Genomic DNA, 23,341 nt, shown 5'->3' with positions numbered 1-23,341 from the left:
CCATGAAGGGATTGAGGGGAGAAGATGCAAGGCAGCGCCCCAACGCCTGAGAGGACGGTAACAGAAAGAGATGACCATCTGTCACCAGAGGACCTGAGCAACACAGCAGTCAAGAAGAGGACAGACCAGACCATTTCCACGATCCATGAGGGCCCATCATAAAGTGTCAGAGGGACACAACATCGACATCTACTGATGCTGTTGGGTGAAGTACACATGATGGCCTGCACCTGCACCTGCAGAAATATAGACTGAAGAGGACAACGCAGGGCAGGTCTGTGACACTGCCCCTGAACAAGACGACTGCGGACCAGGAGGAGAAGCAGATGACCGCTTACTGCGTGCCTTTAAACTACTGACACTTGCAAAAGGTGCCCAGGAACTGAGTTAGAAGTGTCACTGTAGCACTATGCATTGCACAGAGACAATATTTGTTGGACACTTACTGCTGGTATCACAACAGCCTGCTGATATAATATTGATATCATCAAGATGTATCAATGTGACAATATATGCATTTTATGCAAAGACTGTAATGCCATCCAAAGTTATGTAACTAATGACATATATATATATTTTGGTTTTACACTAATGTTGGATAGGTATATCCAAAAGGGGGGATTGTTACAAAATATATATGAATATCCATATAAATTCGTTTGCATGTACTTCCAAAGAGTTCATGATTATATAAGATCACATTAACATGAGGCCTGGAGCTCAAAATGGCTTCCTATCTGACCTTGACTGGACAAGCTTCAACAAGCTATTCTGTACACCCTTACATGTCACCTTGCTTGTCTTGACTACATGATATGCAAATGTTACACAGTGCAGAGCCTGCCTTTCTGGTCTGCCCATATCTGGCTGTTTTGCATGGTGCAGACATTGCACATCCATGTCAGCCATATTTGGCTTGGTGCCTTATTCTAAGTTCCGCTGACATGGCATTGAATACAGTATATAATACCTAGAAACTGGTCACTCTGGGAAGAAGCGGTCTGAGAGCCCCTAAGGTGGCAGATCTGACTTCTTCCTTGCTGATTAGCAATGATGCATGCTTTTGGTACCATTTAATAAAGTTCACTTTGTTTCTGAGCAACCTGCTATGTCTGGTGAGTTTCATTCATGATCTGCTCCTGGGAGGGTGCCAGTATTTCCCTATCACACAGTATCCTGTTTTGAGCCACATAATGGCAGCCTATGGGGCTTGTCTGTCCAGGTTCTTCTCTCTATCATTCCTGAGGGAGTTTTGCTATTAAAGCAATGGAAATCTGTACAGGCTTGTGCTGTTTTGTGGATTTTATGGTGGAATTTCTAGTTGAAGTACTGGACAGTGTAGCCTTTTTAGGCTGCATTATCTGTCTTTAAAATTTTCTCTTAAGTGTCTATGCATGTCTGCATTTTTTGACACTGTAAGAGATTATTTTTGATTGCTCCGGGGTCCACGCACATGGGCGGGACTATTCACTAGATTATGACTATACACAGAGATCCCCTACTACAGAAGTATATTTTTTAAAGTGATAGTTTTCAAACATGATTTGAGAAACATTCATTCTTCCCTACACATTGATAACAATGGCAATAGTGTACGAGGAGTCAAGTGAGTTGTCATGGGCACCTTTTGGGGGCTGGGGTTTCAATTATACATGATCAACATATAGTTTATTAAATCAAGCACTGGGGAAGTCTTTGTACAACACACATCCTGCAGTCATGTATTCCGAGGTCCTTATGTGCTAATGAAGAAAAAAGAGGGGAAGTGAAATAAAATAATTACTCAAGATCACAGCTTGGTTAAGCAGAGAAACGGGGATTAATCCCTTGTTTTAGGTTTCACATTGTGCAATTCAGACACTAGATGTATACGCCTAGCTTTCCTTACACCCACCTTACTGCAAACCCCTACCGCCACCTTGCTGTGACCAATGCGGCCCACGGTCACATCAAAGACTAAATTTGTGGCCTCTGAGAAAATGTTTGTGAGCACCCATGCTGTACAACATTAAGGATCACACATCCTGGAATCTCAGCTGTGTTCCATCAATCATCACATCTAGAATCTGGAGAGACCCAAACACCTACTGAAATCCCTGAGTCATATAACATGAGCTGCATAGCCAATAACTATAAAACATTAGCGCTTGACACTAAGGTTCTACAAAGACAGTCGTTGTAACACTTATATCCCTAAAGGTGCTCAGCCAAACGAGTTAATGTTTTTCCACTTTCCCAAAATCCTATAGCTACATATCTCAGACAGCAGATTAAGACCCTCCAACCTTTGTACTCACAACGCTGAACACTGATGTTCTGCTCTGTCTGAGAGCCCAGCTGAGAGGGCCCCCTTTAATCCTTTCAATTACCCTCGCGCAAGGGCCCTTCAACTGATAACTTTCTAACACTTCACTTGCCTTCATTGAAGTATGGCTGGGCAGCCCGGTGAAACATCTCCCGCACCCAAACACATCTTAGCTGCACCTTCTTTGCTGGCCAGGGGCGGCTGAGGCTGCTCCTTTCACCTCTAACAATTTTCCAGGGGCCTGGCACTACCTAACCTACCTCATATTGAACTCTTATATCTCCGCGGCCCTATACCTTTATACCCACATCCCAACTGTGATCTCTGTGTCTGTGGACTGCAAATGTGCCACACTCCTAGGGAGGGAACCGAGTAGTTTTATTCCTATGGTGTTCTACAAAGTTTACTGCACTATTGACCTGAACCCGGCTTATCCACATGTGGTGTGAATAAATTCAGTTTGTTCGAATCATGTTTTCTCTTAATGTCTTGTTCTCTTGGTGTCTAACAGTCGTGTACCAATTCAAGTGTTGTCTTCCCTTTCAGGTGTCTATTTAATCATTTAGCCACAGCTAGTTCATCTCTTTGTTGGAACATTATCTTTTGTAGTGAAGCACACACATTTTGTCGGCATACATACTCTGTAGCAACAGCGACAGAGTATACCGCCAACATGGAAGTTCACCGCCCAATTTAAACAGAGAACATATTATAATGCTCCCATCCCCGTGGCAAAAGACTTCTATGGCAAGGGGAGAACAATTAATTTACAAAATGACAATCTCATTTTGCAATTTGTAAAGAATGTTTTTTACTGCTACAGGGCTGCTTTCTGCCGAAGCAGCACCGCAGCACACAGCAATATGCATTGCTAGGAACTGCGGTGACCGCGGTTCCTAGGAATGTTTAGGTCTTGCCTGAGCCAGCGTATGCGCTGCTCTGGCGAGACATTTAGTTAGTGGGCTTTTAAAAGTCCTACCATGTGTGGCATACTACGTGCGGTTACGAGCACAAGCAGAGGCGCCATCTGGCTTTCCTCTCGCTCTAACGCGCGCGCCTCGCTGTGCCTCTCTGTCTTGCTCGCCCCTTCCCCACCACAGAGAGAGTCTCGTGAAATCGGCCACACGCCTTTATTTTTTTATGTTTTTGCAGTACAATGGCGGCTGTGCAGCTTGCCAAACTCTTTGCTGCTCCCTTAAGTGAAGCCGGCTTTATAGATGTCGCGATGCAACTTTTTAATATGCTCCGCTCCTTCCAGTAACCTCCCTCCGCTTGTTATTCCTGTGGCCTTTAGACTTCAGCCGGTTTCACAGCAGCTGCACTGATCTGGTCAGGTCATCACCGTGACCCTACCTTTTCATCGTCCGTTGCCTTCCGGCTCGGAATTTGTTTGCAGTCAACCTAGCTGCTGCACTAACAATCAGACCGCATAAGATTATTCGACGCATCTCGCACGGGGACGTGCCTTCTCAGGATTTATCCTGTTGCAGTGAGTCTTGCCACATTCAGTCTGCCGCCCGTAGTATGCTCTTGCTTATCTACATTTATCAATCACAGACCTATCAATCCATTTACTTTGCAGACTCGAGTACGCTTTAAGCAGTTCTAGTTATTATACATGTTATCACACAACTTGGGCGCATCTTTTCTTTTTAGGTCTCTCATTTACGTTCTCTGCACATTTCTCAGGCTTTTGTTATCTTGTTTTCTGTATATATCGCGAGCTTACTCTGCTAGCATTCGTGACCCGATTTCACGCTTAGACTATGTGTCAGTCTCATTGATTATCCCCCTCTCTGGCATTGAATATCCCCCTCTCTGGCATTAGCTCCACCCGCTGACGCCTCGACGCTGCTCCCCAGCGAGAGTTCACGCCCGCAGTGACTGCTGCCACTGCTCCTTTGCTGCATCTCATGTCGTCTTCTGTTATGCTGTACTGCTGCTATCCTAACTGTGCATCCTTTTTAGGTCGAGACCTGCGTAGGCTGTGCTTGCGCAGTCGCAGGGAGAGATCTTAAGTTACATATGGTGGGGGCTTGAACACGCCCCTCTTCTCCATTGGCTGGCCTCGTAAATGCTGGCCAGCCATTGGAGGAGAGGGTCGTCACTCCATTCAAGCCCCATCTTTTTCGGATTCGGGGGCGTGTTTTTTGCAGTTTTTAACTCTGTGACCTCATCCGTCACTCAACTGCAAAAACCACAACCCCGAATGTGAAAATGGCGGCGCTTTTCTGATGCCATTTCTGCCCGACCGCCGCCGGAAGAAGTCGAGAAGCTGCCGAGTCCTCCGCCCCAGCCGGTGAGTGCTTGCTTTTCTGCCCCCCCCCTGTTCCTCGTTCTGCTCGCTTTTCTGACCCCCACCCCCGTTCCTCGTCCCGCTCGCTTTTCTGACCCCCCACCCCCCTGTCCCTCGTCCTGCTTGCTTTTCTGACCCCCCACCCCTTGTCCCTCGTCCCGCTCGCTTTTCTGACCCCCCACCCCCCTGTTCCTCGTCCCGCTCGCTTTTCTGACCCCCATCCCCCTGTTCCTCGTCCCGCTCGCTTTTCTGACCCCCACACCCTGTTTCTCGTCCCGCTCGCTTTTCTGACCCCCACCCCCCTGCTCCTCGTCCCGCTCGCTTTTCTGACCTCCCACCCCCTGCTCATCGCCCGCTCATTTTTCTGACCCCCCACCCCCTGTTCCTCGTCCCGCTCGCTTTTATGACCCCCCACCCCCTGTTTCCTCGTCGTGCTCGCTTTTCTGAACCCCCCCCCGTTCCTCGTTGTGTGTGGGGGGGGGCTGTGGGTGTGTGGGGGGCTCTCTGTGTGTGTGTGGGGCTCTGTGTGTGTGTGGGGGGGGCTCTGTTTGTGTGTGTGGGGGGCTCTGTGTGTGTGGGGGGGCTCCGTGTGTGTGTGTGGGGCTCTGTGTGTGTATGGGGCTGTGTGTGTGGGGCTGTGTGTGTGGGGCTCTCTGTGTGGGACTCTGTGTGTGGGGGGCTCTGTGTGTGTGTGTGTGTGGGGGGGGTCTCTCTGTGTGTGTGGGGGGCTCTGTGTGTGTGTGTGTGGGGCGCTCTGTGTGTGTGTGTGGGGCTCTGTGTGTGTGTGGGGCTCTCTCTGTGTGTGGGGGGCTCTCTCTGTGTGTGGGGGGCTCTCTGTGTGTGTGGGGCTCTCTGTGTGTGTGGGGCTCTCTGTGTGTGGGGGACTCTCTGTGTGTGGGGGGGCTCTCTGTGGGGGTGTGGGGGTGGGGGGCTCTCTGTGTGTGTGTGGGGGGGGTGTAGGAGAGTAGCGTCTGCTTTCCTATGGTCACCCCACTTTTTGCTTTTTGCTTCACTGGTTTTCGACTTAAATGTGGCTGTGGGCCTGCTAATCAGACCCACAGCCCAGCTGTTCTCTCTCTAAATTCATACCATGTACTTTAGGTACATCACCAATTGGGAAATGGGTCACTCGTGAGTCCCTGTACAGTGTACCATAGGTACCCAGGGCATAGGTACACCCAAGGCCTACCAGGGGCTGCAGCATATCTTATGCCACCCCTGGCTGGCCATCCAAACTGACACAACTGGCTGATCACTCAGCTGGGGCAAGGTTGTGTAATCACTTAGGTATAGTATTCCTATACCTACCATTATATATAGACACATATGCACCTATAGGTCACTCCTATGGCAAGCCTTAACAATCCTGAAGGCAGAGTGCTTGGTTTTATGTGAGATGAGGCTCTAGCATGAGCTGAGCCTGTCTGCAGCTTTCTGAACCATGTCCTTATAGCTGTTCTATGATATAGCCATACCATATACTCTTAAGTGCATTATGAACCTTGCGGTTAAATGCTAACTTTGGTTTGGCTTTATCAAAACATGTCGTGTAAGGTGTCATACGCTTTGGAATACTACCCCCTCGCCAGTTCTGGCGACGGGGGTAGCATTCCACCCTTCTAGAGGGAGAAGACATGTTGTTCCTACTCATCCCGGTTAAAGTTAACCAGAGCCTCAGCATCACAAAATGGATGCTGCTGCCACAGACACAAGTCCTTCCAGCGAGGGAGGCTTGGAAAATAGGTTTCCTGTCTTGGGAGGTGCTAGCACCGCCCCAGACAGGCCATAGTGTATTGGGGCAGGGAGGGCTGAATGAAATGAGACACTGCCTGGGGCACACAAGGTGTCCCATGCATAGTCCGGTTCAAACCGGTGCTGGGGCACTCCAGCCCCAGCTCTGGCGCGAAACTGGACAAAGGGAAAGGGGTGTAACCACCCACTTCCTGGGTCCCACCCATAGGAAGGACCTAGCAGGTAATTCATCCCCTAAATTTGGTATATAGGTAGGAGCTGAGTCCCAAGACTTTAGATTTATCCTGACTGAAACTTGAAACGAAACTCTGGACCTTCGACGTTCTACCTGAAGATAGAAGACTGGAGAATCTCCTTTGTGGTCAAGGAGTGACCACCCTGTGTAAGAAGGCACCATCAAGTGATCAACAGTTTGCTTTGTCGACGCTCCCGCCGGAGCCCGAGCACAGAGCCTGACAAGACCCGGACTTCCAGACTTCCTTCAGCCCGATCCACAGTCACAGCAAAGCTGAGACCCGTGGAGGCGACGTGAGACGTGGGACCGGCCATCTTGGAAAGCCAGCGAATTGCTTTCCGTGCAACTTTTGAGGCACCCTCGAAGTTGTGCATTGGGGATTGAGAAGCCCCAGCCCGGAGCACCAACTGCACCAAAGATCAGCCCTCCACACTCCACGAGTGCCGCGTGGGGCCCTTTTGCATTTTCCTGCTCTACGCGTTTGTCCGGTCACTTGCCCGTTGGCTAGTGGCCTCTGTGACGACGAACCTTCGAATTTACACCACTGGTCTGTTGCTCCAGACTGGCCCCTGCTTCCCTGAAAAGGAGAAGCCCATCAGACCTTGCTGGTCTGATCCAGAAGCCATCTTCGATTCCTGCGTGGGTTGCCTTTGCCAAGGCTTGTTGACTCCAATCCGGAAGCTGATACCGCTGACAGCGAGAGCCTTCGTGGTACAGTCCGTATCCAGCTCCAGGTTGTCGTCGACACCTCCTGGTCCACGTGGCTGCAAAGTCAAGCTTCACGACATCACCTGATCGCATCCTGACATCGCCTGGTTCCTTCCTAGTTCCTTCCTGGTCACTGGCTAGTGACCAGACTCTGTCCCCTCTGCTTTCAGGTACTCTTCATCCTCGATCTGCCCTTGGATCCACGCGGACACTTCTCTCCTGGTTGCCTGCAGCATCTTTCTCCAAGTCTCCATAGGAATCAGCGACGAAACCCGACACACTTTGACACCTAGGCACCCGCTTCCTGTGGGTGAGGTAACGCGAGTACTTCGGTGCTCCTGTGGGTATTGACTATCCCAGTGTCTAAGTTTTAAGTAGCTTTCTCCTAGTCCATCCGGAAGTGTCCTAAAAGAACTAGTTTCCAATTCTTTCGTTCCCATTCTAACTCTATGGTAACTCGCGTGTGTTTAAAGACACTGCACACGCATCCCTTGGGCCTCCTGCTCCCTATCCTTTGGTAGTACAGCATAGCCCCAGCGATTCTCCAGGCCCTAGGCCTATCCTTTGTTTGTGACGTGGTTCTTATACCACTATTTTAGTATATGGTTCGAAGTGCCCCTAGGGCATTACTGTATTTTGTGCAACTTATTGTATGATAATTAAGTGTCTTGTTATGTGCTTGTGCCTCTGACCTCATAAAGAGTTCAGAGGATTAATTTAGTAATAAATACATATATATTTTATATATATAACCTGTGTGGTGTCCTTTCATTTGGTATTAAAGGGGTTACATATGGTAAAACAGCTGGCTTCACATGCCCTCTTGAGTTTAGCCTAAGGCTGCTTTGTCCATGCTACCACTAGGATAGCTGGTCTAGAAGGTTGACTTTACAACCATCACCATAAGGGTTGTTTGGACTGGTGCAAGGTGCTCACTAGAATAGTGAACATCATATACCAGGCCAACTTCTCACAGGGGGCTCTCTGTGGGTGGGTACAAATGCAATAGGTCTCGCATTTGTGAGAGATTAAGCTATTGACATTGTAAATGCCAATGCCATTTATTTATCTGTTTTCAAAACCAACACATAAATAAAAATGTTGTCATATACAATGCCAATAGCTCTAACTTTGGCAAAGGCGAGACCGTTGCATTGTAAATGCTTGTTCCACCTGTTATTACTGTAATTTCGCCTGCCTGTTTTTACTGTATTTTTCGCCTGCCCTTCTGTCGCCCACCCCCCCTTCTTGCCTTCTGGATCCCTGTTTCTCCCGCCACCCCCTCCTGAGGCCACGCCCCCTCGCCAACACCCTCCACGCCCACAACACTGGCCGAGACCACCGCAGCTTCCAGGCCCCCCCGAAACACACCCACGGGCCCTTCTCCTGCCACACCTGCAACTTCACCTGCGACAGAACCACCAAGCCTCCAAGGACCGGACCCAACCACCTTCGTTGCATCCTCCTCAACACCCGCTCCGCACGCAAACACGCCGTCAAGCTCTGGGACCTGCCCGACACCTCCGCCCTGGACGTTGCCTTCCTGACCGAGACCTGGTGGAACGACTCCTCAGCTCCGGACATCACCATAGCCATCCAAGACGGCTACAAGATCTCCCGCAGAGACCGCACCAACAGAATCAGAGGAGGAATAGCCATCGTCCACAAGTCCACCCTCAAGGTCCACAGCCTCACAGACGACTCCCTCAACTCTGCCGAACACCTCCACTTCCGGATCCACACCGACCCCAACACCACCCTCAGATGAACACTCGTCTACAGACCCCCCGGGCCACGGGCCCTGTTCAGCAACTCTATCGCCGACCTCGCCAGCACCCACGCACTCGCCTCCACGGATTACATCCTCCTCGGGGATCTGAACTTCCACCTCGAGAATAACGACGCCAACTCCACCGCCCTGATCGACAACCTCTCCAACCTCGGCCTCCGACAACTCGTCACCGAACCCACCCACTCCGCCAGCCATGCGCTCGACCCCGTCTTCTCCACAAGCACCCACGTCGCCTTCAACAACACCACCGAACTCCACTAGACCGACCACCGCTGCATCCACTTCACCTTCATGAAACCAACAATGCACCACCGCACCCAACAGCTGCCCCGCCGCAGCTGGAGCAAAGTCACCGAGGACTAGCTGACCTCCACCCTCGCCCTGAACCAACCCACCGACCCAGACTCCGCCGCTCGTATCTTCAGACAGTGGATAGACGACTGCGCCAACAAGAGACCGTCCATCAACCGCCCCAGCAAGAAAGCCGCCTGGTTCACCGAAGAACTCCAGACCTCCAAACGGTCATGCCGGAAGCTGGAAAAGAAATGGCTTCACGACCGCACACCAGGCAGCTGCGCAGACCATAAGGACGCCACCCGCAGACACCACCACCTCATCAGAACAACCAAGAGATCGTCCTTAAAATCCCGACTGGAGAACAACGCACACAACAGCAAAGAACTCTTCAACATAGTGAAGGAACTCTCCAACCCCAGCGCCAACACCAACGATATCCCGCCCTCCCAGGAACTGTGCCACTCACTGGCCACCTTTTTCCATCGTAAGATCGCAGACATTCACAATAGCCTCAACTCCTCATCCTCCCAGACCGCAACATACCACCCCCCGAACACCACCTGCACCAACAGGCTGGCCGCCTGGAACCTCGTCAACGACGAAGAGACACGCAAGATCATGAACTCTATCCACTCGGGATCTCCATCAGACCCCTGCCCACACCACATCTTCAACAAAGCTGACGCAACCATCACACCCCAACTGCGAAGAATCATCAACATCTCCTTCGACTCCGCGACATTCCCAGAAAGCTGGAAGCACGCTGAAATCAACGCACTCCTCAAAAAACCCAAAGCGGACGCCAAAGACCTCAAGAACTTCCGGACCATCTCCCTGCTCCCCTTCCCGGCGAAGGTCATCGAGAAAATCGCCAACATACAGCTGACCCAGCACCTTCAGGACAACAGCATCCTAGACCCATCCCAGTCTGGATTCAGACGCAACCATGGCACGAGACTGCCCTCATCGCCGCCACAGACGACATCAGGCGCCAGCTGGACAACGGCGAAACCTCAGCCCTCATCCTCCTGGACCTATCAGCCGCCTTCGACATGGTCTGCCACCGCACACTCTGAACACGCCTCCAAGAAGCTGGAATCCTGAAGAAGGCCCTCGACTGGACCTCGTCCTTCCTCTCTGGCAGATCCCAGAGAGTTCGGCTCCCGCCCTACCGCTCCGAAGCCACTGACATCATCTGCAGCGTACCCCAAGGCTCATCCCTCAGCCCGACATTGTTCAATGCCTACATGGCCCCCCTCGCACAAGTGGCCCGCCAGCACAACCTGAACATCATCTCCTATGCGGACGACACCCAGCTCATCCACTCCTTCACCAAGGACCCACACACCGCCAAAACCAACCTCCACGAGGGAATGAAGGCCGTCGCCGAATGGATGAGGAGCAGCTGTCTGAAACTGAACTCGGACAAGATGGAGGTCCTCGTCCTAGGTCCCACCCCCTCAGCGTGGGACGACTCCTGGTGGCCGACCGCATTGGGAACAGCTCCGACACCCACGGACCACACGCGCAACCTGGGATTCATCCTCGACTCCTCCCTCTCCATGTCGAAACAGGTCAACGCCATCTCCTCCTCCTGCTACAACACCCTCCTCATGCTCTGCAGGATATACAAGTGGATCCCGACCGAAACAAGAACAGTTACCCAGTCCCTCGTCAGCAGCAGGCTGGACTAAGGCAACGCATTCTACGCAGGAATCCCAGCCAAACACCTGCAACGACTACAACGCATCCAGAACGCCTCAGCCCGACTGATCCTCAATGTTCCCCGCCACAGCCACATCTCCTCCCACCTAAGAGACCTGCACTGGCTCCCCGTCAACAAGAGGATCAACTCACGCACACAAAGCACTCCACAACGCCAGACCAGCCTACCTGAACAACAGATTCAACTTCTACATCCCCACCCGCCAGCTCCGCCAGCCTCGTCCTCGCCGCCGTCCCGCACATCCAACAAACTAACTCAGGCGGCAGATCCGTCTCCTACCTCGCCGCCAAGACCTGGAACACCCTCCCCACCCATCTACAGCAGACCCAAGACCTGCTCACCTTCAGAAGGCTCCTCATGACCTGGCTCTTCGAGCAGTAGCAGCTACCCCCCCCCCCCTCCCTTGAAACCCTCACGGGTTAGTAGAGCGCTTTACAAATCCCTGATTGAGGTTCTGGTTAATCATGCTCGGTTTAAGCTTTCTGTAGCTTTAATTTTTATGGTTGTCTTTTGAGCCATCCTGTTTTCCAAGATGGTTTAAATTTGCTTGGGATTGCAAACCTTTTTTTAATTGTTTTAAAAAATGTAGTCACCACTTGTGTGTGGTCAGTGATATCAACAAGCAGTATCGTTAAGCAACATTTATTAGTGTGTACTCCAGTCCTCACTACATAACACCACAAGCAGCTCGCGTGGTCATCTGACTGATTGCCCGCTATGATGCCCTTTCATTTCCAGTGTTGCACAGAGAGCCCAAACCCAGAAGGTGTAGCATGCTGTCCCCATCTGCCGCTGCCTTTGTTGTTTTGGTAACATTAGGGGAGGGAGGGCTAATACCCCTCTATCCCATGTGATTCCAGGTAATTTACAGCATTAGCTCCGTTTGCGGTACACAAATACAAGGTGTGCAAATAACAGCAGGTAACATCAGATTGAGAGGGCGCTAAACTCTGTTTTCCCATGAACAGAGAACAGTAAAGCTGAACTATTATTGCTCAGTATTTGGCCTTGCTTATTATGCAGGTAAAAATAGATACATACCTTGATTTAACACACTATTCGCAATACATCCCTATTGCAAGAAAAACTGCAAGTTACTTATGCCTGAGTTTGTCTTGTGATACGGGGAGAGAGAACCATTTAAAAACTAACTGACTCGTTTTAGAATCTGCAAAAACACATAGGTGACAGTCCAGCCTGATGTTAAGTGCAGTGCAAGCCTGGTTCTTCATTCTTTTCTAATTGGTAAAAAAACAAACAAGCACTGGCATAGCCAATAGGGCTCGCCTTTGGGACCTTAAAAGTGATTAACCATGCAACAGTTGATGTTGTTGCACCAAGGATATTGTGCTGCATAACTAAATACTTATAAGGTCCCCAAACCCAGACCTATTGACAATGCCAATGCTTGTTTTATAAATGACCGCTTTATAAATTAGGTGGGCAGCCTCTCCACCATGGTTAACAGTGAATTACTGGGATGTGTTTCACCAAGGGATTATTCCGAGTGGTATCAAATAAGACAACGAGTGTGAAGCCCGAGGTGAAAAACATCCCTGTAATTCACTTTTTACCCATCTATAATTTTATGTTATGTAGGACCCCTCAAAATCATCTGTCCCTGCTTGCAACTGTTATACAGTGGCAGAGGAGCAATGGGGGAGCCATACATAACATGGCCTGTTATGTATCTTTGTCCCAAAGGATACACGAATCTTACCTGCCATCCTTGACCAACCACCACCACCTTCCCAACCCCTCCAGAACACATGCAAAGTTGAGGACCAGTGCAGAGGTGCAATTTCTTACAAGATGCTACCAGAGTCCATGTTCAAAGAACCTGGGTGGATTGTGCAGCTAGTAAAGCAGTCAGTATATTAAAGTACATTTTCCTGGCTGCTGATGTGCGGATATAGAACCATAGTGCAGTAAAAAATGGCTTAGAAATTTGCTGCTACTGAGAGGTTTAGAAGTAATGTACTAGGCTGCTTTGCGGAGATCCCGAGAAGCAGATGCAAGGTTCGCTTACTGCACTGTAAGCAGGCTGTATTTAGGACAGTGTGACAGGTGCAGCCACATCTGGAGCTTACAAGGGGGTGGGGGTGTCGCTGTGTTTAGAAATAACATTTATTTAAAAACACCTGCTGAAGAGTTCCTTCTATTCAGCAGTTTTCAGGCAACAATAAAAATGTCACACTAACTCAGGTGATTAATGTTCCTGCTGAAGAGAGATCGTTTATCTATGATTTTATGTGGATAGCTCAGTGGGTTACCGCTTTTGTCACAGAGATAATTTTGTTACTTCCGAGTTCACAAGTGACAACCCAAATATAGCACAGTGACCCATGAACTATCATTAAAGAGCTGCATGCAAACTGCATAGTATAGGTAATAAAGTTATGTTTATTTCCCCAAGCTTTCAGTAACCTAATGTTACTAAATAGAGTTAGTCTGAGTAGAAATACAGTCTTCTGTGTTACATTTTACATCCTGAGTTTGTGCTTCTCCGGATCAGCTCCTCTACACTGCCTGCCATTATGGATGAGATGTGACTCCTACACCTTGTAATACTCATTGTCTTAGGTCCCATTTCCTATAGACTGATTTACACAGGTATGATTCATTGTCTCTGTATAATGTGTGAGTGATGTAAAGTGCTCTGACAGAACATGGAGCATCCTCTATCTATGGTCCAATACTGGTGACACCATTAGTGTCCTACCAACATTTCCAAAAGTCAGCCCACTCCTCTCAAGCTATGGGATTCTCTGCTCACTGAAGATTTTTTTGCTGCAACCAAGGCACTCCACTCTACGACATGCCTCCCCACTCTACGTCCCTTCCACTCAAGGCACCAGAATGAAAAAGGATTCCTGGTCTAGGGTATGCACAAATCTCTTCTGACTGCCTACAACTAGGAAGGCCTAAACTAAAGCCTGCAGATTTGTGATATCTAAGGCAGTTGTTCTGAAGTGTAGCTTGCCTAGAAAGACTGGGGCACAGGGGGAGCATCATGTCACACAAGTCTCTTTAGGTCACTCCCTCCTCAAAGGGATCTGGGTGCCTCCCTGGACTCCCAAGGGTAGATCTTAATAGAGATTGCTGCATATTAAGGATATTACAGAAATTGATACTGCAAAGCTGTGAATAAAATGTGCTTTGAAAGCATGAATGTATTTTTAAAAGTTTTTATTTTGGACTAGCTTACCGGTCGCGCATTGCTGCGATCTCAGAAGAAAGGAAATTCAAGTAAACTTTTTATGATAACATTCAATTTACATTGTGTCATTTTTATTGAAAATTATTCATTTTAATATGGAAAACATTTCAAAGTGTCGTTTTAATTCTAATTATTTATTCGAGTGCTTGTGGATTCACGATATTTTTTGTTTTTGCGTCTGGTGCGTTCACGAATAAATCAGAAGTATTTCCGACGCGTGAACTGGCCACATACAGTTGTCCATGTGAGAAGCACGGATTCTCCAAATCTAGTCCACACACTTGCAGCGACTGTCCTTGTGCTTTGTTGATGATCATTTCAAAAGCGAGTCGCACCGGAAACTGTAAACGTTTGAATTCAAATGACATATCTGTTGGGATCATTGGAGTACGTGGCAACAGTACATCTTCCCCCTTGAATTTCCCATTCAAAATTGTAGCTTCGATGACATTGTTCATCATCTTTTTCACCGAAAGTCTTGTACCGTTGCAAAGTCGTGGTTGCAAATTCAGTATTCGAAAGATTATGAAGGCCCTGGGGGGCCGATCTTTAAAAAAAATGTTATGCCAGAAACCTTCGCGGGAGTGTACTCAACAACTTCCCAAAGTTTCATGGCGATCGGATGAATGGTGTAGTAATGCATAAAGGACAAACAGACAGACAGACAGACATTTGTTTTTATATATATATAGACCCCTAAAAGAACTTTCAAGTGACATTCAGAATGTTATTTTCAGCAAAGTGATATCTATTTTCTATGTTTTAAAATGCTTAATTGAAATAAATAAAAGTATACATGCAATATTACAACCTGAATAATCACCAGTGTGTGTCTATCCAAAATACATATGCTTATCTTCATAATCAATAAATAGAATCCAACTATTGCATAAACATAATATATTGGAAACAAAAGAAGTTAATGAGACAATTTAGCATTTTTGAAGGGGAAAAGATAGAGAAAACAAAAAAGAGATAAAGAAGAAAGAATAACCATAAATTGTGTGAATTACAAATTAACAATTGATTAGTTGAAGCCTATAAGCAAACAACCTTCAGGAGATATATATAACAATTAAGGTGGTTTAAACGAGAAATTTGAAGTAGTGATTGATTGTCTTGATAGGAAGGATGTAAATGGTAACCAAAGCAAATTTCTCTTAATAAGAAGCTGAGTAGAATGTATAGTAGCTCTGTCTAATCTATGAGTTTCATCAGAACAGCCCTAGGTATATCCAAACCAGGCTCAAAATACATCTTCCTTTTAGGGCACTTCATTCGGCCAAACTAAATCTGTTGTGCATCCCTGAAGTGAGGAAAACTAGATCTGGCAATATATCTTTTCCTTTTCTAACTCCCAGATTTTGGAATGCGCAACCATCCCATGCATTTAAAGCATAGGAGGAGGACAAATTACATTTATGTTGTAATTAGTGGAGAAGTGTGGCTCAATGGTTAGAGCAGGCAGACCTTGATGCAGAGCTCTGGCCAGGGACCAGGGTTCGATTCCCACCTCGGCGGGTCTCCGGCTCATTAATTCCCCCTGACTGGATATTCTCGCCTCAGTGCCTGTTCTGATCATGGGTCCCATGCTGCAACTCTGGGCAATAGCTTGCTTTGTCTCCACAACGGCCCCAAAAGCGCTGGGATGCCTGGCTGCACCTGGGGGGTGCCCAGGAAAGCCAGGAAGGGTTCCTATGCGGTATACGGACAGCGCCGGGACACCTCCGGTGGAGGTAGCTGTGCGCTTTACAAATTCCGACATTTATTTATCCCACTTTCGATATATTCCCAGTGAGGGTCTCTTTGTGGCCCAACCGAAGAAGTTTCTATTCCTTGAAGTGTGATTTATGTTCTTTCTTTCATCATAATCATAGTGCCAGGTTGCTTTTAATGAAGCAGCAGCTACACTTTATACGTTTTGTTTCATTCATGACTATGACATAACATATTCCACTATCTGATAGTGGTTATATTTGCAGTGTACTTCCAGGTAGAAGTAATCTGTAAAGCAATGGCAAGGAGTTAGTCAACAAATTTGCCACCCGTAACATTATGCCAAAAGGGTGAAGTACCACCTAAAAATATATGAGTTTTGTCAACACTATATGAGTAGAACAAATATCATTAACTTTGCCCCAAACTTTTGGGCATAAAAAAAATGTATATATATATGACATTACTACTCTCCCAGCATCAGAGGGTCAGCATTTCTTATCTGATGATAATTTAAATATAAGCAGCAGAGTTGAAGTAAAAAAGTAATCTGTTATAAAAAAAACTAATGGAGTTTGCATGGTGCTAGCTGAGCGGAATGAATCTTAGGCAAAATCTTGGTCCAGGTTTGTTGCTGTTGGACCTGTCAGCAGCATTTGATACTGTGGATCATAACATCTTGCTGTACAGGTTAGAGCATTTTGGGGATGAAGCCATATGCCTCAGGAGGAAAAATGTTGGGGGTCGCAAGGCTCGTCCCTTAGTCCCACTCTCTTCGACATTTACAAGTTCCCTTTGGCACATTTGGTGGAATCCTATAACAACAAATACATAATCTCAAATTTAGATGCCATTCAACTCCTGCTCACCTATGATAGGGATTCTGCGAGGGTTGCATTTGATAGTTGCATGGTGGCCCTGCCCGACTGGCTGAAGACGAATAGATTGCAGTGCAACCCCAAAAAGACGGAGGTCTTATTGTTTGGGTAGAATCCCCTTGAGGAAGAAGAGAGGTGTAGGATTAAATGCTTTAATTGTTCATATTTTAAAGCATAGGAGGAGGACAAATTACATTTATGTTGTAATTCGTGAAATGTAAGGAGGTGATTATTTGAAAAAAAGCTGGGTTATATTTAAAATTCCTTTGAAAATGTAGTCTTTTTACACGAGAGCCGTCTTATTTATTTTTGTTTATTATGTCATATGGGAGGAAAATTTAAATCAACTAGGAGCAGGTGCATGCAAAGAAATATGAGTTTGGCTAAGGATAAGGAATGTGTAATTTGAGAAGAAAAAGATTTGGTAGGTTGTTAGAAGTAAGCTACACCTCAAAAGTAAAACGAAGTAAGAATAGAGTTTTCAAGTTTTTGGCAGATAGTGGAAGTGAGGTCAAGTCTACTCGATAAAAAAGTCCAGATCTGAAGAGTAAAAGCTGAATGACATTTGGAAAAATTTGGAATCTATGGGTTGTTGGAGATTATACAATGATACATGCACTATCCTTTTGTTCCATAAAAATGTGATCAATAGATTGTTTATAGATTTTTAAAAACTTTTGGGAGCTGGATCAGAAGCATGGATAATGTAAAATGTATCATCACCAGCATCATCTTAATGGTATCAAGTCTACCCCACCAAGATAAGAAAGAGGTGAACTTTCCTTAAGATAGCGTTATTAATTTTTTTTAAACTTACGCAAGATTGATAGAAATAGTGTATTTTATGGAGTTGTTGTATAGGATACCAAGACATTTAATATATTTGGAATTCCATTTAAAACCAGTTTCATTAAACATCTGTTTGAGACAGTACTTATTAAGGGACAAGCCTTCTGATTGATCAATGTTGAGTAGATACCCCTTATAGTAGAGTATTCAAGCAGTGAATTTGACCTCAATCTCTTTAATTTTATATCCCAAAAACTGACTGAAGCAATGGATTTTATTTTTGGGTGTCCAAAATAATGTGTACTTGATGAGGATTGTAAAAACTTTGGGAGGTTGAGGAGTGCGCTTTTTATAGAAGAATATGGTTTTCTCTTAAGAGGTGAAAGGATAAATCTGCAAGCACTTTGAAGAATAAGAATCTGAATTTGATAAATGAAGATCATTTTGGGGATAATCAAATGAAAAGTGAGGCCTAAAGCTTCAGATTGGTGGCCTAGACTTGACCTAGCCTGGGGTACAGAGGTTTATTGGTGACTGTATTAAATTTGCCAATGCTGACAAAAGTCAAAAGGTATTGCAGTCACCATTTTGTCCTAGAGTATGACCTGATGGTCTATGGTAGTTTGTGACCTTAGACATTTTAGGATAAACGTTACATTTCTATGGTACACCAAAGTATGTGGTGGTGCTAATGGACCTTTTTTTCAACATAGCCGGAGGTGGAAACTTTGACTAAAGTGGATTCAAAAGCTGTCATTGCTTTTTTTTAGGTTTTCCTTAGAGAAGGGATTCTGAAAGTGTTGTTGCACAATAATGGTCCACAAGTTTTGTCTGATTGAATGAAGGATTTGATGACTTCTGTAGAAATGTGGTTCCTTATATGGTATACCAAAAAGAGGAATACTGTGCAAAGAGTCTGAGTATTCCCTTAGTCGTGGACAAGACTTCCTCTAGCTATCCCAAGGCACTCTTCTATAGGGTAGTCCGGCCAAGCAGCCTTAGGCTTCTCAGAGAGGAGCATTAGACATCTGCAGCATAAACACAGTCAATAAATGATGCACACGACTCAATAAGATCAACACCAATTTAGAAAAAGACAAGCATCTTTATATAACTTTAGGTACCAAGATCATCATCACAATCGGGTAAGTACTTTTTTTTAAATTGCTGGTTAGAAGAAAACAGGTTTTTGATACTTTAAATCATAATTTAAGCACTACAAGGCAATGTTAACTTAGGAAGAACACCTACGCTGCATAAACTCACTTAACAACGACTTACGGGACCATTCCCCAGGCCTTGAGGTGAGTATGGGGCAAGGTCCCAGGAAACACCAGCATACCACCTTGGGAGGCACTGGGGCGTCTGAGTGCAGAGGTGTGTTTTTTGGCATTGGGTGACTTTGATACTCTAAATCGGAATTGAATTACTTTGTGGTAATGTTAACCTCTGAAGGAAAAACATGTATTACATTTGTGCACTCAACACCGACTTACGGGACCAATCTTCTAGACTTAAAGTAAGCATGGGGCAAGGTCCAAGGCAGCACCAACAGTTAGCTTCGGGCAGCACTCGGGCAGGCAGGTGCATAGGTGCCTTACAGCGCTGAGTGCCTGATTCAAGTCTATAGAGATCGGTCTGTCGAAAAAGAGGCTGCAGGTTCGGACTGGGGGACCAGTCGGGATGAACGAACAAGGAGGCTCAACTCTTGAGATGCTCAGGGACGTGGGGACGCCTTTGGTCCTTTTCTCCAGGGGCGACAGGTGCAGAAATGTCTTCAGGCATCAGATTTTCGTCACCGGGAGCACCTGCAGTAGAGGAGGCCTGAAAAGAGAGGCTGCTAGGCGGCGTCGGGAAGTCCACAGTAAGCAAGTCCAAGGTGGACTTTGTCTCTGGAGGGCTGGGGGACCACACTGGCACTGCTAGCCCACTTCAACTCCGCTAGGAAGTGCAGGTGCAGTATTGCTTTGCGGCGCCTGTTTTTTTGCAGATCCGGAGTCTCAGTCTTCTTTAGATTGCCTACAAGATGCAGGCACACAGGAGTTCCCGAGTCTTGGAAAAAGTCCTGGCAGTCCTCCCAGGCTCTGGAGGATCAGCAGCTTGCAGGACGAGATGACTTTGGCGCAACTGTTGAGAACATGCGAACAGGCTGGCAGGACTGGTGCCCAGTCAGTTGCTTCGTCTGCAGTTCTTGCTTTTGTGGCTCTTTTGCCCTTCTTCTTTTGGTGGGCAGGATCTAATTTTCTGGTGCCAGGGGTTCTCCTAAATACTGAATTTTGGGATGTTAGGGGAGTGCAGGATAGTAGCCACTGGACTATCTACCCTTGGGTTCACTATGCCCCTATATGACCACTTCCTGGGGAAGGTGGTCATAACCCTGTCCCAGAATGGCTGATTTTGCCATCACCAAGGTTAACTTTGAAAAGTCAACTCCTCTTCACGTAGGCCACTTTAGGGGTGGCAGTAGCCTGAGGGTAGGACATGCCTGTCTGACTAGCTAATTTTCCTGCCTGTCCAGGTCCCAAGTGGCTCTGGACAAAGGAGGGTTCTTCTCTGGGGAAAGAAACTAGATTTGCATACCAAAGGTGGTAGGGCCTTTGTAGTTCCCCTGCCTTGGAAAGCTAATCTGCGGGTCATCCTGTGGGAGGAGGTGTAACATACCCCAGGCTTGGTTTATGGCCCCTGGAGGGCAAAGGACCTCACCCTTGGGGGTCAAAAACTCCTCTCTGGTGGCAGGCTGGTTAGTAACAGTCAGTTAGCACATCAGTGGCTGGCTGGTTTTCAGAGGGCACCTTTAAGGTGCCCTCTGTGTGCATGTATTACTAAATCCAACACTGGCATCAGTGCGTGTTTAATACAAGATGTTTGATACAAACATCCCTATTTTCAGTGAAGTCATCACGTAGATGGGAAACTCGTTTTCACCAGTATCCAGCACATTCTTTCAAAATGGCTTCCCTGATCACTTATCCTGGCAGCAATGGTACTGACCAGCACAGGGGCATATCTTCTCAAGCAGTTATGGCCTCACATGTAGCACAGAGCATTCAGCCTTAAGGTGGTAAAGCCTCGGGTAGGGGTGACTTACTTATACTGCATGCAGTGTCGGTGGGCATGGCACACAGGATTTTCACTTTTGTCTGCACTAACACATGCAGTCTGCAGGGGTAGTTTCCATGAGCTTGGTGCGTGGGCCCTTGGCGGGCATAATTCATGCTGATTCCCTTGGGGACCCTCATTACTACCTCGGGCCCTCGGTACCAGGGGTACCATTCACTAGGGACTTTCAGAGAGTACCAAAGGCATTACCAATTGGGAGAAACAAATGTACACTTTTTTTTTCAGAACAAAATTTTATTATTTTCTTTTGAGAGAGATTGCAAGAAAAACGCAGCACTCTGAACACCGGAGGAGCTGTGAGCATGTAAGCAAAATGCATTGAAAAGCAATCAATACAACAATTCAAAGGAGCGTAATTACCACAACTCTCCCACCCCCCTGCCCCCTTAGCAACTTCTCCCTCCCGGATCCCACCCTATCCCCTTGCACGATGTCAACATATTCCTAAGAAAGAAATCAATTATGAAACATTCAATGAATACTCTCCCTCACCCAGGATCAAAGCGCATCTGTCCTGCGTCCATATCATGGTGCGCTGGCGGCTCTAGCCACAGTCCCCTGTAATCTGCCCATCTCTTCCAAATTTTATAGTGCATCCTGGGGCAGCCTCGGGCCTCAAACACTGGACGCTCCAGCCCCATGCAGTAGTCTAAGCCCTTTTTCCACACTCCCACTGGGGGGGCCCTGAGGTCCTTCCAGGCTCGAGCTACATCTCTCTTGGCCACGGTAAGGCCCAGAAGCAGTAAATGCCGTTTATAGACGTCACCACCCACTTGCTCCATTACATGGAGAAGGCCCAGCTGCGGCGTACGGGGAAGCTCCCAACCCAACACCTCGGACAAACATTCCCAAACACCTGTCCAGAATCTTTCCAGTGCTCCACATGACCATACTGTATGCAGGAAAGTGCCCACCTCCTGACCACATCTCAGGCATCCAGGGGACGCAATCAAGCCAGCTCGCCATAGCCTCTCTCTAGTATAGTAAGCTCTATGCAAATATTTGAATTGGATAAATCGTAGGCGTACGGCAACGGCCGCTTCCCTGGGGGCAGCAAGGGCTTCTCTCCAGTCCTCTTCTTCTAGCTCACCCACGTCCCCTTCCCACGCGGTCCGCAGCTTATCGAGCGAGGGGGAACAATGTGTAACCAACGACTGGTATATGCGGGATATCTTCTTATCCTCCAATTCTCCCATGAATACCTTAGTCTCCAGGGGGCTGAATTCAGGCAAGGAGTCTAGGCCCTCTAGGGCGGGGGAGATGGCATGTCGGAACTGTAAATATTTAAAGAACTGGGTCGGGGCATATCATATTCGTCCCTCAGCTCTTGGAACGATTTAAGGGTCGTGCCTTTCATAACATGGCCCAATGCCGAGATTCCTATCGCGTCCCAGACGCGGAACCCCTGTAGGGACGCCAGAGCTGGCACAGACCACTCTGCCACAATGGGGTTTCCTCCGTCAGTCTGTTCCACCACCCCATACAGCGTAGCGCCTGTCACCAAATCTGGAAGACCACCTGTGTGACCACTGGGAGCACAATTGTACACTTTTAGGAAAGAGATCTGACACTGGGAACCCAGTTAGCAGGAACCCTGTGCACTTCCAGTCTAAATCACATCATATACCCGGTAAAAAGTGAGGGGTATCCATGTCAAAATGGGCACCTTCCTACAACTACAAATGGCTTTAAAGCCAACATACTTCGTTAATTCACCCAGCCAGTAATGAAGCTGTGGCATGCTTCAACAGAGTGATTATGGGCAGTGTACAAATTGCCATTGGTAGTGGTGGGAGTTGGCAGGGCTAACTCAACAAATTGGTGTGGGCTTACAGAATACTTCCCACGCTTACTGGTTATAGTCCTTTCAAAGTACTTAGAGGTAGAGAGCCATTTACTAAGGATAATACTGCATGGTTGTCAGTTGATCAGAAGGAGTGGTCATCAGTAGTGGAAAGGCAACAATGAAAAAGCGCAGTGGTTCTACAAGGAATATTATGATCGTTACCATGGTGTGAAAAATGTTGATATGAATTTTGGTTATTGGGTCCATGTTGAAAAATCTGTTAGGGCCATGAAGGGAATGAGTATGTTCAGTAAACCACTCATGAAGAGAACGAGTATGTTCAGTAAACCACTCAAACTTTTTCCTAATGCTGCAAAGGTGAGTGATGATAGAGTGTGGTATTTTAGCCAGCTGGCTAAGTCCAGTAAAATTTTCTTGTGGAAGGAAGTGTGTGGAACCTCTGGTTCCTTAAGGAATTCTTTGTTGTGGGATGATACTGATTGCATGGACAAAGTGGCAGTGAGAAATAAGAGTGTACCAGATGTACTTAGTTTGGATGTGGCACCGGAGGATTCCAATCACAATTCTGTTCTACCCATGAGAGTTACTAGCAGTGCCAGGATGGAAGTACAACTAGAGAAAATGAAGGACTGTGTTATAGAATAATGTGTGTTCTTGGTAATTGTTTTTATACAATGCACAATGGATACCACTGTATTTT

General features: G+C 47.1%; 1 protein-coding gene across 2 annotated transcripts in view; it reads right to left on the bottom strand.

The window, feature by feature from the left end:
- LOC144791017 (cytochrome P450 2J2-like) overlaps positions 1–23,341 on the bottom strand; it is a 381,495-nt gene that overhangs the window by 357,277 nt on the left and 877 nt on the right. The gene's annotated exons all lie outside the window — the stretch shown is intronic.

The sequence above is a fragment of the Lissotriton helveticus genome, chromosome 11 (assembly GCF_964261635.1).
Source record: "Lissotriton helveticus chromosome 11, aLisHel1.1, whole genome shotgun sequence".
NCBI classification, from domain to species: domain Eukaryota; kingdom Metazoa; phylum Chordata; class Amphibia; order Caudata; family Salamandridae; genus Lissotriton; species Lissotriton helveticus.
The sequence above is the reverse complement of the archived record's forward strand: the minus strand, read 5'-3'. Positions and strand labels throughout refer to the sequence as shown.